Source organism: Staurois parvus, unplaced genomic scaffold, assembly GCF_062004578.1.
Source record: "Staurois parvus isolate SC_StPar_1 unplaced genomic scaffold, SC_StPar_1.0 ptg000818l, whole genome shotgun sequence".
In the NCBI taxonomy this organism is placed as follows: domain Eukaryota; kingdom Metazoa; phylum Chordata; class Amphibia; order Anura; family Ranidae; genus Staurois; species Staurois parvus.
This window is the reverse complement of record NW_028318614.1, coordinates 11,544,221-11,561,586: the sequence shown is the minus strand read 5'-3', so window position 1 is coordinate 11,561,586 and position 17,366 is coordinate 11,544,221. Positions and strand designations below refer to the sequence as shown.

The 17,366-nt window shown below is 43.5% G+C and overlaps 2 protein-coding genes across 6 annotated transcripts in view; one reads left to right on the top strand and one right to left on the bottom strand.

The window, feature by feature from the left end:
• The window catches only part of LSP1 (lymphocyte specific protein 1), a 156,757-nt gene that overhangs the window by 20,988 nt on the left and 118,403 nt on the right, over positions 1-17,366 (bottom strand). For 2 of the 3 annotated variants that reach the window (XM_089655068.1, XM_089655070.1), the window contains exon 13: positions 14,323-15,044. The exons of the other annotated variant lie outside the window; for it this stretch is intronic. The gene's annotated coding sequence lies outside the window, so the exon portion shown is untranslated. Of the gene's footprint in view, positions 1-14,322; positions 15,045-17,366 lie in introns of those variants that run through there. 3 annotated transcript variants of the gene reach the window in all.
• PRR33 (proline rich 33) overlaps positions 1-17,366 on the top strand; it is a 39,003-nt gene that overhangs the window by 12,215 nt on the left and 9,422 nt on the right. The window contains exon 1 of one of the 3 annotated variants that reach the window (XM_089655067.1): positions 1,895-1,912. The exons of the other annotated variants lie outside the window; for them this stretch is intronic. The gene's annotated coding sequence lies outside the window, so the exon portion shown is untranslated. Of the gene's footprint in view, positions 1-1,894; positions 1,913-17,366 lie in introns of those variants that run through there. 3 annotated transcript variants of the gene reach the window in all.

Genomic DNA, 17,366 nt, shown 5'->3' with positions numbered 1-17,366 from the left:
ACCATACAGAGAGAAGAGGGAGAGACAGCCACCATACAGAGAGAAGAGGGAGACAGCCACCATACAGAGAGAAGAGGGAGACAGCCACCATAAAGAGAGAGGAGAGAGACAGTCACCATATAGAGAGAAGAGAGAGACAGTCACCATACAGGGAGAAGAGAGAGACACCCACCATACAGAGAGAAGAGAGAGACACCCACCATACAGAGAGAAGAGAGAGACAGCCACCATACAGAGAGAAGCAAGATACAGCCACCATACAGAGAGAAGAGAGAGACACCCACCATACAGAGAGAAGAGAGAGACAGCCACCATACAGAGAGAAGAGGGAGACAGCCGCCATACAGAGAGAAGAGAGAGACAGCCACCATACAGAGAGAAGAGAGAGACAGCCACCATACAGAGAGAAGAGAGAGACAGCCACCATACAGAGAGAAGAGAGAAACAGTCGCCATACAGAGAGAAGAGAGACAGTCACCATACAGAGAGAAGAGGGAGACAGCCACCATACAGAGAGAAGAGGGAGACAGCCACCATACAGAGAGAAGAGAGAGACAGCCACCATACAGAGGGAACAGAGAGACAGTCACCATACAGAGAGAAGAGGGAGACAGCCGCCATACAGAGAGAAGAGAAAGACAGTCACCATACAGAGAGAAGAGGGAGACAGCCACCATACAGAGAGAAGAGAGAGACAGCCACCATACAGAGAGAAGAGAGAGACAGCCGCCATATAGCTATCATATCTTGGCGCACAGTGGAAGGTAATGGGGGCCCAAGGTCAGCTTTTGCATTGGGGCCCACAAGCTTCAAGCTATGCTTCTGGTGACAGATGGCCTTTTCAGATCTAGTTATCAAAGTTTAACCAGTTCCTGTCTGGCCCATGTATATAAACGGCTGGACGGGAGCAGTGCAGGAGCGGGTTGCCGTTCATAAACGGCGCCCGCCATTTTAGCCTGTGTGTGCTCTCTGGGAGTGCACGGCACCGTGATCCAGGGTCCGGTGTGTCCTCCGGATACAGCGGAACACCGATCTCTGTACGGGACCTCTGTGTGAGGTCCCGATCATGTGATCACTGATTTGCCAATCAGTGATCACATGAATAGTAGTAAGCAAGATGTCACTTCTGACATCATTGCTTACTACTAGTGAAGTCTGTGAATGATCACAGAGGTCACATGGTACAAGGCTATTCACAACAACCTTGTGCCATGTGACAAGCTGTGACCAATCACTGTACTGCTAGGGTTACAGTATGTTAAAAAAAAATTATAATTTTTGGTTATAAACTAATTTGGGTTATTTTTTTTACTAAAAAGATAACTAAATACATTTTGGCCAAGATTTATGAAGAAAGATTATTTATTTGCTAAATTTTATAAGAAAAACACTTTTTTTTCAAAAGTTTTGTACTTTTTCATTTATATAGCAAAAAAAAAATAAAAATCCCAGTGGTGAATAAATACCACCAAAATAAAGTTTTATCTGTCTCAAAAAAATGCTTAAAAATTCATACAAGTACAATGTTGCATGACCGCGCAATTGTCGTTCAAAGTGTGACAGCACTGAAAGCTGAAAATTGGCCTGGACAGGAATGGGGTAAAAGTGTCCAGACTTGAAGTGGTTAATGCCTCTATCACTTCATTTGCCTAATATTCTTTGCTGTTATATTTTTTTCACATGTAGATTTGCATCCATAGCTCACACAAATTTAGTCAGCATTGTTACCTAAAGCAGAGTTTCAGGCGTTTTTGTGTTTATTAAACGTCAGCAGCTACAAAAACTGTACTTACCTGTCCTGGGGTCCAGTGATGTACTCATCCGCATCGTCCCTTCTCTCTTTCTGTCCTCCACGGCACCGGCATCTCTACTGTGGGCACCAGGCTGTGACAGCTTGCGGGCACCCTTACATGTGAGAAAACATTTCCCCATTTCAATGGATTAGGCAACAATCTCATGGCTATGGACGTTTATTGCTGCACCCACTGACACCAATGCTGGGGGTTTATTGCTGCACCCACTGACACCAATGCTGGGGTGTATTGCTGCTCCCACTGAAACTAATGTTGGCAGGCTATTGCTGCAACCACTGACATCAATGCTGGGGTTAATTGCTGCACTCATTGACATCAATGCTGGAGTTTTATTGCTGCACCCACTGACACCAATGCTGGGGGTTTGTGGCTGCACCCACTGACACCAATGCTGGGGGTTTGTGGCTGCAACAACGAATAAAAATATTGGGGGTTTATTGCTGCACTGACACTAATGCTGGAGTTTTATTGCTGCACTCACTGACACCAATGCTGGGGGTTTGTTGCTGCACCAACTGATACAAATACTGGGGGTTTATTGCTGCACCCACTGATATCAGTACTGGGGGGTTACTGTTGCATCCACTGACACCTATGCTGGGTGTTTATTGCTGCACCCACTGGCACTAATTCTGGGGGTTTATTGCTGCAACCACTGACACCAATGCTGGTGTTTATTGTTGCTCCCACTGACACCAATGCTGGGGTTTATTGCTGCAACCACTAACACTCATTCTGGGGCTTTATTGCTGCACCCACTGACACTAATACTGTCAGTTTATTGCAGCACCCACTAACACTAATGCTGGGGTTTATTGCTGAAACCACTGACACCAATGCTGGGGCTTATTGCTGCAGCCACTGACACCAATGCTGAAGTTTATTACTGCAACCATTGACACTAATAATGGTGTTTATTGCTGCTCCCACTGACACCAATGCTGGGGTTTATTGCTGCACCCACTGACACTAATGCTGGTTGTTCATTGCTGCACCCACTGACACTAATGCTGGTGGTTTATTGCTGCAACCACTGACACCAATGCTGGGGTTTATTGCTGCAAACACTGACACCAATGCTGGGGTTTATTGCTGCAACCACTGACACCAATGCTGGGGCTTATTGCTGCTCCCACTGTCACCAATGCTGGGGTTTATTGCTGCAACCACTGACACCAATGCTGGGGTTTATTGCTGAACCCACTGACACTAATGCTGGTGGTTCATTGCTGCACCCACTGTCACCAATGCTGTGGTTTATTGCTGCAACCACTGACACCAATGCTGGGGTTTATTGCTGCAACCAGTGACACCAATGCTGGGGTTTATTGCTGCAACCACTGACACCAATGCTGGGGTTTATTGCTGCAACCACTGACACCAATGCTGGGGTTTATTGCTGCAACCACTGACACCAATGCTGGGGTTTATTGCTGCTCCCACTGTCACCAATGCTGGGGTTTATTGCTGCAACCACTGACACCAATGCTGGGGTTTATTGCTGCAACCACTGACACCAATGCTGGGGTTTATTGCTGCAACCACTGACACCAATACTGGGGTTTATTGCTGAAACCACTAACACCAATGCTGGGGTTTATTGCTGCAACCACTGACAACAATGCTGGGGTTTATTGCTACACCCACTGACACCAATGCTGGTGGTTTATTGCTTCACCCACTGACACCAATGCTGGGGTTTATTGCTACACCCACTGACACCAATGCTGGGGTTTATTGCTGCAACCACTGACACCAATGCTGGGGTTTATTGCTGCAACCACTGACACCAATGCTGGTAGTTTATTGCTACACCTGCTAACACAAGTGCTGCGGTTTTATTACTCTACCCACTGACCCCTATGATGAGGATTTATTGCTGCACCCACTGACACCATTCCCGAGTATTTATTGCTGAATCCTTTTTGCTGCATCCACTTAATTGTGCATTAATGCTGGGGGGGGGGGGGGTATGGTTAGTGCTGCACTCACTAGAGTGCCTTCCAGGCATTTGTCCCTGGGTGCATATGGCCCTAAATATTCATACCACTTGGTACAGCATCCGGCCTCGTCCAGTCACTGCAGCTTTCAGCCTCATATACATTTACAGGCTGCTGACAGCAGGACTAGACGTTGCACCGGTGCCTTCCACGCTCATGAAAATGCTGGGATTGGCTGCACACAGGCTAAACTTCTAGTGTGCATTTAGCCTCAGTGTGCAAGGTATTTAAATGACACATGGGGGTTGATTTACTAAAGGCAAATAGGCTGTGCACTCCAACTTTAAGTGCAGTTGCTCTAGATCTGAGGGGAACATGCAAGGAAAATAAAAAAACAGTATTTTTGCTTGCACATGATTGGATGAAAGAAATCAGCAGAGCTTCGCCTCATTTCAGAGCTTCCCCTCGGGTGTAAAGCAACTGCACTTGGAGTGCACAGCCTATTTACCTTTAGGAAATCAACCCCATTAGTTTTTTTTTTGCATTGATCTTCACTGAATTTACACACTGTGATTTTGTTGTGGTAAATGCAACACACATATTTATTTATTTATTTCAGGTACTTATATAGAGCCGTCAATTTACGCAGCACTTTTACATACATATTGTACATTCACATCAGTCCCCAACCGTCAAGGGGTGTACAATCTAAGGTCCCTAACTTACATTCATACATACACATACTAGGGACAATTTAGACAGGATCCAATTAACCTACCAGCATGTCTTTGGAGTGTGGGAGGAAACCGGAGTACCCGGAGGAAACCCACGCAGGCACAGGGAGAACATGCAAACTCCAGGCAGGTGGTGCCGTGGCTGGTATTTACACTCTGTAAATGATGTAAATGATATCTGTATTGAACAAGTACGATGACTGCAGTTCCTAATATTCCATCCTGAAAATAGAAGTTGTTTGATAGTCATGCGGGCCCAGTGGCTTCACTACTTTCTGAGTCATTAAAGGTAATTAAAAGTGAATTGAGTCATTGCCACATACATGACCATATCATGCTGTGTTCATACAAAATCATTTTTTGAGACATATTTCAACAGGGGTATAATTCCAGCCATAGCAGAACATGCAGCAGTAATAGGGCCCAGGACTGCCCGCCTGTATAATGATTTATCCCATAGTATTTGGCAAAGTCCTGTAGAGTCTTCATCAAACAGATGGTCAATTATGTTCTATCTCTTCTGCTATCCAGCAGTTATGGATGCACAGCTGGTCCATGGACAGAAAGGAAATATTTGCATGGCTCCGCCCACTATCCAGAAATAAAGAATAAACCCCGTATTTTTGGCATTTGTGATTGAAGCTAGACTTGCAGATACCTTCCGCTTAAGTGTCCCCTGCAAAGATTATAGTTAATACTAACCTCTTCCATTAGCCACACTGCAGATCTACGCGGCATTGAAGGCCAGCTCTTGGAATTACACATATAATTACTCATATAAAGGCCCCCCCCCGCACTGAAAGGGTTAAGTGTTTGTTAACTCCAGGGGATGAGGAGTAAGATGCAATACTTACCTTACTCCTCACTCCGGTAGGCTTTGGTGCTCTCCTCTCCAATCCAGGTTGTGGGTGGTCCCTCGCTGTCCTCACTTACAGTGCAGGGTTATTGGTCCTACAATGTACAGGCTTACCTCGGTTTTCAAATTTAATTTGTTCTGCAAGACTTTTCGTATTGCAAAAAATTTGTAAATCGAAATGCGGTTTTCCATAGGAATGCATTGAAAACCAATTAATCCATTCTGGAGGTCAGAATAAAGTAAAAAAAAAAGTATTTTATCTGTTCAAAACTATTTATAAAGTGCACTTTAAAGGCATAAATACTGTACAAGGACATGATTAAAAATTAATTTGTAAATGCATTGAAAACCAATTAATCTGCTCCGGAGGTCACAAAAAAGTAAAAAAAAAAGTTTTATCTGTTCAAAACTCTTTACAAAGTGCACTTTAAAGGCATAAAGGGACATGATTAAAAAAAATCCTAAATGCATTGAAAACCAATTAATCCGTTCCGGAGGTCAGAAAATAGTAAAAAAAAAAGTATTTATCTGTTCAAACTCTTTATAAAGTGCACTTTAAAGGCATAAATACTGTACAGGGACATGATTAGAAATTAATTTGTAAACGCATTGAAAACCAATTAATCCACTCCGGAGGTCAGAAAAAAGTAAAAATAAAGTTTTATCTGTTCAAAACTCTTTATAAAGTGCACTTTAAAGGCATAAAGGGACATGATAAAAAAAAATTTGTAAATGCATTGAAAAACAATAAATCTGTTCCGGAGGTCACAAAAAAGTAAAAAAAAGTCATATCTGTTCAAAACTCTTTGTAAAGTGCACTTTAAAGGCATAAATACTGTACAGGGACATGATTAAACAACAATTTGTATAAGCATTGAAAACCAATTAATGCGTTTGTACTGCAAAACAAATTCGTAAGCCGAGCCATTATTTTCAGTGGATTGTCATTCGTAAACCGAAAATTATGTTAACCAAGGCGTTCGTAAACCGAGGTTCACCTGTACTAGATGACATTCCCACTAAAAGAGATTTTTTTGTAATTCCCAGAGTTGGACTTTAAAAAGAAACCAGCACCTAAAGAAATTTTAGAAGCCAAACTGTCTGGGAGTGTTGGATTCCTGGTTCCCCACTGCACTCAGTGGTTTGGTTCACTAGCCACAATGTCACTGCTGGGTGCTGCAGTCATGGAGTTTCTGGCTGGAGGAACCAGAGAGGATAATGGGGATCAGGAATAGGACACTCCTGGAAGTGTTGGATTCTGAAGGTTCTACAGCAGGGGGGACAGCAGGTGACTGATGGATCATGGTCAAGGCTTGCTGACCCGCCATCTCAGACCATCAAACAGAGTGCAATGCAGAGGGACTACTTGTAAAGTTGCAGCTGTAGTAGGGCAGCAAGAGCTGCATAAGCCGATGCCTCCTACACACTGTGATGGTTGGTGGGTGTACTACCTGCCACAAATGACCCATTCAAGTGAAAGAGGCCATTCTACAAGTGCCTGGCAACCTTTTTCAGTACTAGAAACAAAGGGGTAAAGCAGGCAGTGTTGTGTTGCTTTCTCACCACCTGCTAACCCCTTGGATCCCGCAGAAGCATGCAGTTGCTCTTGCAGAGTGGCCACATTTACGTGAATGGGCCGTGATTGGCATGCGGTAGTACCCGCCAAAAGCAACAGGGAGTTTAAATCCTGCTTTGGCATGTATACATCTTTGGCTGCTGCCTCAGCAGCTAAAGGGGGTAGGGCGGTAAAACCACGACTCAACCGCAGAGTTTTATTGCCCCCAACTTTACGTGTGAACAAGCCCTAAGAGTGCCGCTGCTGTATGCAACTAAGGGCTCGTTCACAAATGATGTAGGCACTGGTGCTCCTCTGAAAAGCTATCTGAGTGTGTTTGACAGGTGGTAAGGGGAAGACAAGCTGCCTCCTCGCCAACTGATTTAAACTCATGATTGCCATGCAATGCCTGCAACTGCAACATGGTAATACAGCAATTGGAGATTTAAATTATTATTATTATACAGGATTTATATAGCGCCAACAGTTTGCACAGCGCTTTACAATATAAGGGAGACAGTACAATTACAATACTTTCAGTACAGAAGGAATGTGAGGGACCTGCTCGTGGAGCTTACAATCTAAAGATTTAAATTGAGTGGGCGTACCCTTGAAGACGTGCATGTGCACGAAACGCGTGGGGTGGAGCCACAATTGATGTTGTAGGATGGAGCTGTGGCCATCTTGGTATTTCCTTTATACCTGTTTTACATGTTTGATTCCACGTGGATGTTTCTTACTAAAATAAGATACTACCCTATATACCAATTTCTGGGCTCCTGTGGTGAGCTATTTTCGCTAGGGAAGGGCCCTATCCTTCTTTCAGGAGCGGAGTAGTTCACATTAGAATCCCTGGCTGCCTCTGGATCTACAGATATGATATACATACATGCTATTAACCAGTAGCTTTCTGGTGAGTTTACATCTGACAGAGGTGGTGGACCCCTTCACTTGTTTTGTACCTACTGTTTAACCTGCACTTAAGATTCCTGCACCTACGGACACTAATATATTTTATTATATTTTATGGACTTCACCAGTTTATTTATTTCTATTCTCTCACTCATTTGACAACGATTATCTAATACTTATATTTGTGGCTAATTTGCCTTACTATTATATGGATATTAGGCTCAGTTCACACTACCTTTGTCAGCAGGCTTCAGACAGGCGTTTGAGAAGCGTTTTCAAAGCTTCTCAAGCGCCTATGAAAATTCTGCACATGGCAGCACACAGTGCTGTCCACACTGAAGTGTTAGCATCACGTCGCATTGCATTGCGGCAAAACTAACACCTCGTGTCAAGTCAGGAGGAGTTGAAGCCTCCCATTCAAGTCTATGGTGCCGCTCCGGTTGCAAGGTGTTTGCAGAGTGTTAATACCATTTATCTTCATTATAGGTGTTTGTGGTACGGTTTTAATGCTTGGCAAACACCTATCAACTGCCTCAAAACCGCACATAGGGCATTTGGGGAGTGTTTGTGGAGCATTAAAAATGCTTCCCAAACGCCTGTCTAACGCCTGTCAAACACTATAGGGCCATTTGGCAAGAGTTAGAAATAAAGTCAAGTGTGAATGAGCCCTTAATACCTCACTTGAATTACCAGTTTGTTTGCTCTTTTAAGAGCTCTTATATGGTGTACTTGACTGTTCCACCCATTTTCATTTTTTAAATTTTTTTTTTTTTCATATAAAAATGTAATTATTGGAAGTTTTATATATGTTGCAATGGGATGTTCCTCTTTATATGTATTAATTTTATTTATTAATTACTTGCTCAGCGCTGCACTTTATATATATGTAAGAAGGCAACACTGCCCGGTAATGAATAAGCGCTGTCTTTAGCGTGAAATGCGTTTACCTGCCAGTCCCCCACTGTATTTCCACTGTCTATACTGGTTTTATCTTGGTTCAATAAAGTGGATTGTTTGGAGTGCAGCCGATCGGATGTCCTTTTGTTCTCATCGATGCAGCACACAAGCTGGGCTAGCACCTACAGGAGGAGTTGTGCTTGGAGTTTGGGAGGCACTCTACCTTGAGCAGCGGTAGACACTGTGCATGGAGATCCTTGACTTCTCCCATGTTGTTCAGGTAGATCTCCACCTCTCTAAAAGTTGCCTACCCCTGCATGTGATTTATGTTCAATACAGTGGAACGGCTGTGCTGTGCACTGGTTTGGGGGTATTTATGGTTTATTTACTATCCAGTAATTGGCAAGTCATTTTGATGAAATTATTGTAAATACCGACAATTTCTATTTCTGACAGCAATGAAACTGATCAAGTACTCTGTAGTATTTTTCTGCTCTTATTCCAAAACCCTTAACTCCAAAATGGTCACTATTGGGCCTAGATAATACCACATATTCTCTGCATAGAGTAGCATGTCCCCCATTCACTGTAGTGGAATGCCCATAGACAGCCTGACAGATGGTCTCTGCATTGAGGCCGAGGCTATGTAGCTATGGGTAGGCTGCCAAATAAATAATCCTACACAGCAGGCTTGTGGTAAGTATAGCCAGCTCTTTAGTGCTGGTGGGGGCACAGAAATGGATAAGTGCACTAAAGTGTATTTATTTATTTCAGGTACTTATATAGTGCCGTCAATTTACTCAGCGCTTTACATATATATTGTACATTCACATCAGTCCCTAACCCTCAAGGGGCGTACAATCTAAGGTCCCTAACTTACATTCATACATACACATACTAGGGCCAATTTAGATAGGATCCAATTAACCTACTGGCATGTTTTTGGAGTGTGGGAGGAAACTGGAGTACCTGGAGGAAACCCATGCAGGCACAGGGAGATCATGCAAACTCCAGGCAGGTGGTGCTGTGGTTGGGATTTGAACCAACGGCGCTAATATTGCCAGGTGGAAGGGCTAACCATTTAGCCACTGTGCTGCCCCAAAGTACTTATCCTTTAAAGCTGAATTCCAGAAATGTTTTTTTTTTTTACATTTATCCAGCTTGGACTACATGATATCATATGCCTGTGGGACCACTCTTGAATTGGAGAATCACTGTAGTAGCTGATGCTACTACAAGGATCCTTACTATCTTCCAGGTCCCATTCAGTGAACGCCTTGTATTTTTCTCAATGAATTCAAGGCGTTCTTTGATTGGATGAGATGGAAATTGTTACATCACCAGTCCTTCCCTCCACCTTGTCCAATCAGATAATGTCTTGCGACCACCTGCAGCAGGACAACTGCTCAAACACAGGAACCAGAAGACAGTGAAGATCACTGTAGTAGTAGCAGCCACTACAGAGATTCTCCGCTTCCACAGTGATTTGGCCAGGTTTGGCATATGCATACATACATGTAACAAGGCAAACAATTCATACCTGGAACACAGCTTTAGGCTGGGTTCACACTGATGCGGTGTGGAATTTGCAGCGTTTTCTGTGTGAATTCCACACCGCATCAGAATTGTGAACCGCTGCGGGTGTGTATGTTAACTTAACAACACCCCAAAATCGGTCAGCAAAACATGGTGCAAAGTGCAGAATCGGATCGCATAGGTGTGAATACCCATGCGATCTGATTCTAGTGTGGACTCAAAAAAGGGTCCTGCACCTTATTGGTGTGGGTACGGTGCGATTGGAGCCAAACAAAATGTATGGCTCCAATCGCACCGCACACAAATCACGTGATTTGCAAAGGAATGTGGTGTAGTTCCTGTGCGAATCACATGGGGTATACCGCACCGCATATATGTGAACCCAGGCTGAAAGTGGATGTAAATCTCAGACATGAATATGAAAGCATATCTGTCTATAGTGTGTACTTGTCTCAATCCAGAGCACCAAGTGTCATTTCTGTCTGCTGCCTCGTTCCTCTGCAATCAGCATGAAACATTTCTGACAAGTTTTCCTGACACCAAGAGAAAAATAGTGACAGGGGAGAGACCTCCAACAGATTGACAGCTTCAGCTCTGTTTCTGTGAGCTGTGTGGAGGGGGTGTGTCTTTTCCCTCCAATCAGCTCTCAGAACTCACTGAGCACTGGAGAGTGTAATTTCAGCTCTCCGCCCCCTTTTGTTTGAGTCTCGGACATACTTTATAAATTCTGGACTTTGAACGGATGTAGGGAATAAAATACTGCAGATAAACAGGTACAACTTATGTAAGAGGATTTGTTTAATCTCTGAGTATCACCTGAGGCCAGTCACTTCACTAGGTATATGTAAGGGTTTACAACCACTTTAAGATTACTAAAGAGACACCCTGTGTTTGATTACATGTTACTTTAATGTATATACAGTGCCTGGAAAAAGTATTCATACCCATTGAAATTTTCCACATTTTGTCATGTTACAGCCAAAAACACAAATGTATTTTATTGGGATTTTATGTGATAGACCAACACAAAGTGACATAATTGTGCAGTGGAAGGAGAATGATGAATGATTTTCAAAATTTTTTACCAATATATATCTGAAAAGTGTGGCGTGCATTTGTATTCAGCCCCTTTTACTCTGAAACCCCTAACTAAAATCTAGTGGAACCAATTGTCTTCAGAAGTCACCTAATTAGTAAATACAGTCCACCTGTATGTAATTTATTCTCAGTATAAATACAGCTGTTCTGTGAAGCCCTCAGAGGTTTGTTAGAGAACATTAGTGAACAAACAGCATCATGAAGGCCAAGGAACACACCAGACAGGTCAGGGATAAAGTTGTGGAGAAGCTTAATGCAGGTTTAGGTTATGAAAAATTTCCCAAGCTTTGTACATCTCACAGAGCACTGTTCAATCCATTATCTGAGAATGGAAAGAGTATGGCACAACTGCAAACCAACCAAGACATGGACATCCACTAAAGTGACAGGCCAGGCAAGGAGAGCATTATTGAGAGAAGCAGCCAAGAAGCCCATGGTAACTCTGGAGGAGCTGCAGAGATCCACAGCTCAGGTGGGAGAATCTGTCCACAGGACAACTAATAGTCATGCACTCCACAAATTTGGCCTTTATGGAATTGTGGAAAGAAGAAAGCCATTGTTGAAAGAAACCTGCGCTCTTCAAAAACAATATATATCTAGATATTATTTCTAGATGAGTGAACACAAGCAATAATGTAATGTGAAAAAATTCATATACCAAAATAAATATAGCAATAAAATCAAGAGCAACAGAAAAGTCAGTGAAAAAAATATATGAACCAGTGTCCAACAAAAAATAATAATAAAAACATGAGCCAAAAATTATAAAAAAAAAGTATCCAAAAAATGAATTGATTAAATCGTGAACCAATAAATCTTCTTTAACTTCTCATATAATGTGAAACAAACGTGAAAAATCCACCATCAAATGAATTGGATTCACTCACCAGAGCTCCATGCTGGTAAGATATCAACCAGTTATACGCTCCTGGAGGCTGTCGGATGACGAAACGTGTAGGGAGGGACCTCAGTGGTGATGTCACCACGTATGGGTGAGCTGTCGTCTGTTTAGACCGGAGCAATACCTGTCATAGTGATTGTATATGCCTGTGATGCTAGTGTCGGCTCTATGTGAGTGGTTTTAGTTACGTTTTGCATTCAATAAAGCCTGGAAGGTTTTACACTGTGGATTCCTTTTTTTCTTTCTCCATGACCCATTCCGGTTATATGAGGAACAAGTGCTATTTGAAGGAGTTTCTGAGAATATGAGGAGCAAGTGCTATTTGAAAGAGTTTATGAGGAGCCAATTGCTATTTCAAGGATTTTCCATCAGCTGGTGTGTGTTGCTGCAGATCGTTGCTCCCGGAGCACAAGCGAGTATAGCTAGTTGATATCTTACCAGCATGGAGCTCTGGTGAGTGAATCCAATTAATTTGGTGGTGGATTTTTCAAGGTTTTTTTTTGCATTATATGAGAAGTTAAAGAAGATTTATTGGTTCACAAATTAATCAATTAATTTTTTGGATAATTTTTTGGACACTTTTTTATAATTTTTGGCTCACGTTTTTATTATTTTTGTTGGACACTGGTTCATATATTTTTTCACTGACTTTTCGATTGATCTTTATTGATTTTTATTGGTATATTTATTTGGTATATGAATGTTTTCACATTACATTATTGCTTGTGTTCACGCATCTAGAAATAATATCTACAGATATATTATTTTTGAAGAGCGTTGCTTTTTGTGGTTCAGATTTATTACCGTTTACAGGGGTTAGTTAGCAGCTCTTCCTAATATATCTGTTTGATATATGCACATTTATTTTTATGTGATATTGATTCTGTAGGGGCTTTCCCCAATTGTTATTCCTTGTTGAAAGAAAGCCATAAGAAGTCCCATTTGCTGTTGCGAGAAGCCATGTGGGGGACACAGCAAACATGTGGAAGAAGGTGCTCTGGTCAGATGAGACCAAAATTAAACTTTGTGGCCTAAAAGCAAAACGCTATGTGTGTGGGAAAACTAACACTGCACATCACCCTGAACACACCATCCGCACCATGAAACATGGTGGTGGCAGCATCATGTTGTGGGGATGCTTTTCTTCAGCAGGGATAGGGTAGCTGGTCAGATATGATGGGAAGATGCATGGAGCCAAATACAGGGCAATCTTAGAAGAAAGATTTGAGACTGGGGCGGAGGTTCACCTTCCAGCAGGACAACGACCCTAAACATACAGCCAGAGCTACAATGGAATGGTTTAGATCAAAGCATATTCATGTGTTAGAATGGCCCAGTCAAAGTCCAGACCTAAATCCAATTGAGAATCTGTGGCAAGCCTTGACAATTGCTGTTCATAGACATTCTCCATCCAATCTGACAGAGCTTGAGCTATTTTGCAAAGAAGAATGGGCAAAAATATCACTCTCTAGATGTGCAAAGCTGGTAGAGACGTCCCCAAAAAGACTTGCAGCTGTAATGGTAGCGAAAGGTGGTTCTACAAAGTATTGACTTCGGAGGGCTGAATACAAATGCACGCCACACTTTTCAGATATTTGTAAAAAATTTTGAAAACCATTTATCATTTTCCTTCAATTATGTGCCACTTTGTGTTGGTCGATCACATAAAATCCCAATAAAATACATTGTCCATTTTTGGTTGTAACCTGACAAAATGTGGCAAATTTCAAGTGGTATGAATACTCTTTCAAGGCACTGTAGTCATGAAACTTCTCCAAATCAATGCAGTGTCTGATATATAATTTAAAGTCATTTAATCCTGGGACGATTCATATTTTATAACCATACCTTTGAGGATAGTGACCAGACTATACTGTGCCCTGGCAAGGGGGTTCCCAATTACAGCTGAATGGGAATTCCCAACCGTTTCATGTGAGCTATGTTATCTGCTAAGCTGCAAAAGCTTAAGTGTAAGTACATTACTGTGTATAACATTCCCATTGCGTGGGTTTTGGTATTATGATTAGAACACAGATAGACCACAGACACTAACCACATTCACAATAACAGCAAACTATATTTTTGTTCATTATTTTATTTATAAAGCATAAAAAGTACTTAAAAAGACCCAGGGCAGTGGGGGAGTTTGGATGGAATATGACATGCAGTATCATTTCTACATTATTCTCACTGGGCCAATGAGTCTGCTATGTACTAAAATGTACAGGCCTGACAACCCTGCAGCAGTTGTCATTGGTCCTGTTTGCCCCATCGTGACATTCAATATGACCATTTCCAGTTTCCAGCTGAGATTTGTAGCAATTTGTAGCAATTTTTTTTTTTTTTATGAAGCTGCTTTATCTGTAAGAAATAACTCTGAAGCTGCATAGAAAGAGTTAGCAATACTGCCATCAGAAGCTATTGTATCCCATGGAGTAGGCCTGAAGTCGCAAGCAGCAGTGGTGTTCGTGAACACGCAGCGTGCACTATGAACAGTTGCCATACGTCAATTTCTCAGCATTAATACATAGCAGTCAATGGTTGTATTTTAGAGATGAAATGCTCCAGAAACTCAACATAATACTGTACGTAAAGCAACCTTTTCATTGTACAGCTATAATTCTGTCTGCATCACTTTAGTACATAGCTTTCATTGAATTTGAGATGAGATTACAGAAAAGTTGGACTGATGGGGCTGAGGTAAGATAAGGCAACGTGGCATCACCAAGTTTCTACTGTAAGTTTTCAGAATTGCGTGGAAATTTTGAGAAAATTCTCATGACAAAAATCACTTCAGGGTTCTGTAAAAGAAGAACAATAGAAAAGTGTTACTGAAATCTTATGTTCATATAAATAAATAAATTGCTTTAAATAATTCAATCCTAATCACTGGGATACCACATGTGTGAGAATTTGTTGCTGCATAGGGGGCTCAAAATCTAAACAGAATCTACAATCTTTCAAGGTGCATAAATTACACATTTGATTTCCTGATTATCACATTTCTGGAGGCCCTGAAGTACCAGGATAGTAGAAACACCAACAAAATGGCCACATGTAGACAAAAGTAGACACCAGGCACTGGTAACGGGCTGTAATCAGGCACTGGTAATGGTTGTAGTCAGTCACTGGTACTGGTTGCAATCGGGCACTGGTACTGGCTGCAATCGAGAACTGGTACTGGCTGCAATCGAGAACTGGTACTGGCTGCAATCGAGAACTGGTACTGGCTGCAATCGAGAACTGGTACTGGCTGCAATCGGGCACTGGTTGCAATCGGGCACTGGTACTGGCTGCAATCGAGAACTGGTACTGGCTGCAATCGGGCACTGGTACTGGCTGCAATCGGGCACTGGTACTGGCTGCAATCGAGAACTGGTACTGGCTGCAATCGAGAACTGGTACTGGCTGCAATCGAGAACTGGTACTGGCTGCAATCGGGCACTGGCTGCAATCGGGCACTGGTACTGGCTGCAATCGAGAACTGGTACTGGCTGCAATCAAGAACTGGTACTGGCTGCAATCAAGAACTGGTACTGGCTGCAATCAAGAACTGGTACTGGCTGCAATCGGGCACTGGTACTGGCTGCAATCGAGAACTGGTACTGGCTGCAATCGAGAACTGGTACTGGCTGCAATCGGGCACTGGTACTGGCTGCAGTCGGGCACTGGTACTGGCTGCAGTCGGGCACTGGTACTGGCTGCAGTCGGGCACTGGTACTGGCTGCAGTCGGGCACTGGTACTGGCTGCAGTCGGGCACTGGTACTGGCTGCAGTCGGGCACTGGTACTGGCTGCAGTCGGGCACTGGTACTGGCTGCAGTCGGGCACTGGTACTGGCTGCAGTCGGGCACTGGTACTGGCTGCAGTCAGGCACTGGTACTGGCTGCAGTCGGGCACTGGTACTGGCTGCAGTCCGGAACTGGTACTGGCTGTAGTCGGGCACTGGTACAGTCTGTAGTCGGGCACTGGTACGGTCTGTAGTCGGGCACTGGTGCTGGCTGTAATCGGGAACTGGTGCTGGCTGTAATCGGGAACTGGTGCTGGCTGTAATCGGGCACTGGTGCTGGCTGCAATCGGGAACTGGTGCTGGTTGTAACTGGATCTGGTACTGGTTGTAGACAAGCACTGGTACTGGTTGTAATCAGGCACTGGTACTGGCTGTAATTACAGTAAATACTGGCACTGGTTGTAGTCGGGCACTGGTATGATCTGCAGTCGGGCACTGGTACTGTCTGCAGTCGGGCACTGGTACTGTCTGCAGTCGGGCACTGGTACTGTCTGCAGTCGGGCACTGGTACTGTCTGCAGTCGGGCACTGGTACTGTCTGCAGTCGGGTACTGCCTGTAGTCGGGCACTGCCTCTAGTCGGGCACTGGTACTGCCTGCACTGCCTGTAGTCGGGCACTGGTACTGCCTGTAGTCGGGCACCGGTACTGCCTGTAGTCGGGCACCGGTACTGCCTGTAGTCGGGCACCGGTACTGCCTGTAGTCGGGCACCGGTACTGCCTGTAGTCGGGCACCGGTACTGCCTGTAGTCGGGCACCGGTACTGCCTGTAGTCGGGCACCGGTACTGCCTGTAGTCAGGCACTAGCACACACTGGAACATTGTCTGTGTTTGACACCTAGCTTCCTCCTTCCTTTCACTGCGACTGCGTGTGTGAGCAGAATGGGCTGGCTGCTAATGGCTGACTGGTTACAGTAATCACATGGTACAGAGCCTTGATTGGCTCTATATCTTTTGCCTGTGATCTGCACTGTTCAACTACAGCATGACTACAAGACAGTATGTGTGCACATGCACACACAAGCACAGAGAAAGCAAGACATACGAGTATATCCAATTGGAACAGGAAGTGCACTGTCTGGTCAAATAATTACAGTAGCCAGTCCTTAAAGTGCTACTAAACCCAGGATCCTGCATTCACTATATCTGGTCTCCCACAGTACACAGAACATGGAAATGTGATTATTTTAGTAAATATAAACTGCTATATACCTTTTCTCATCAGCAATTAGAGCAGTCTTGGGACTTCTATCAGTGTTCAGCAGAGTGGTGGTTAAATCTTGTAGTAGTTTTCTCTAGGATGCAGAACCCCTGACCTCTCTCTGGACAGTGCTGAT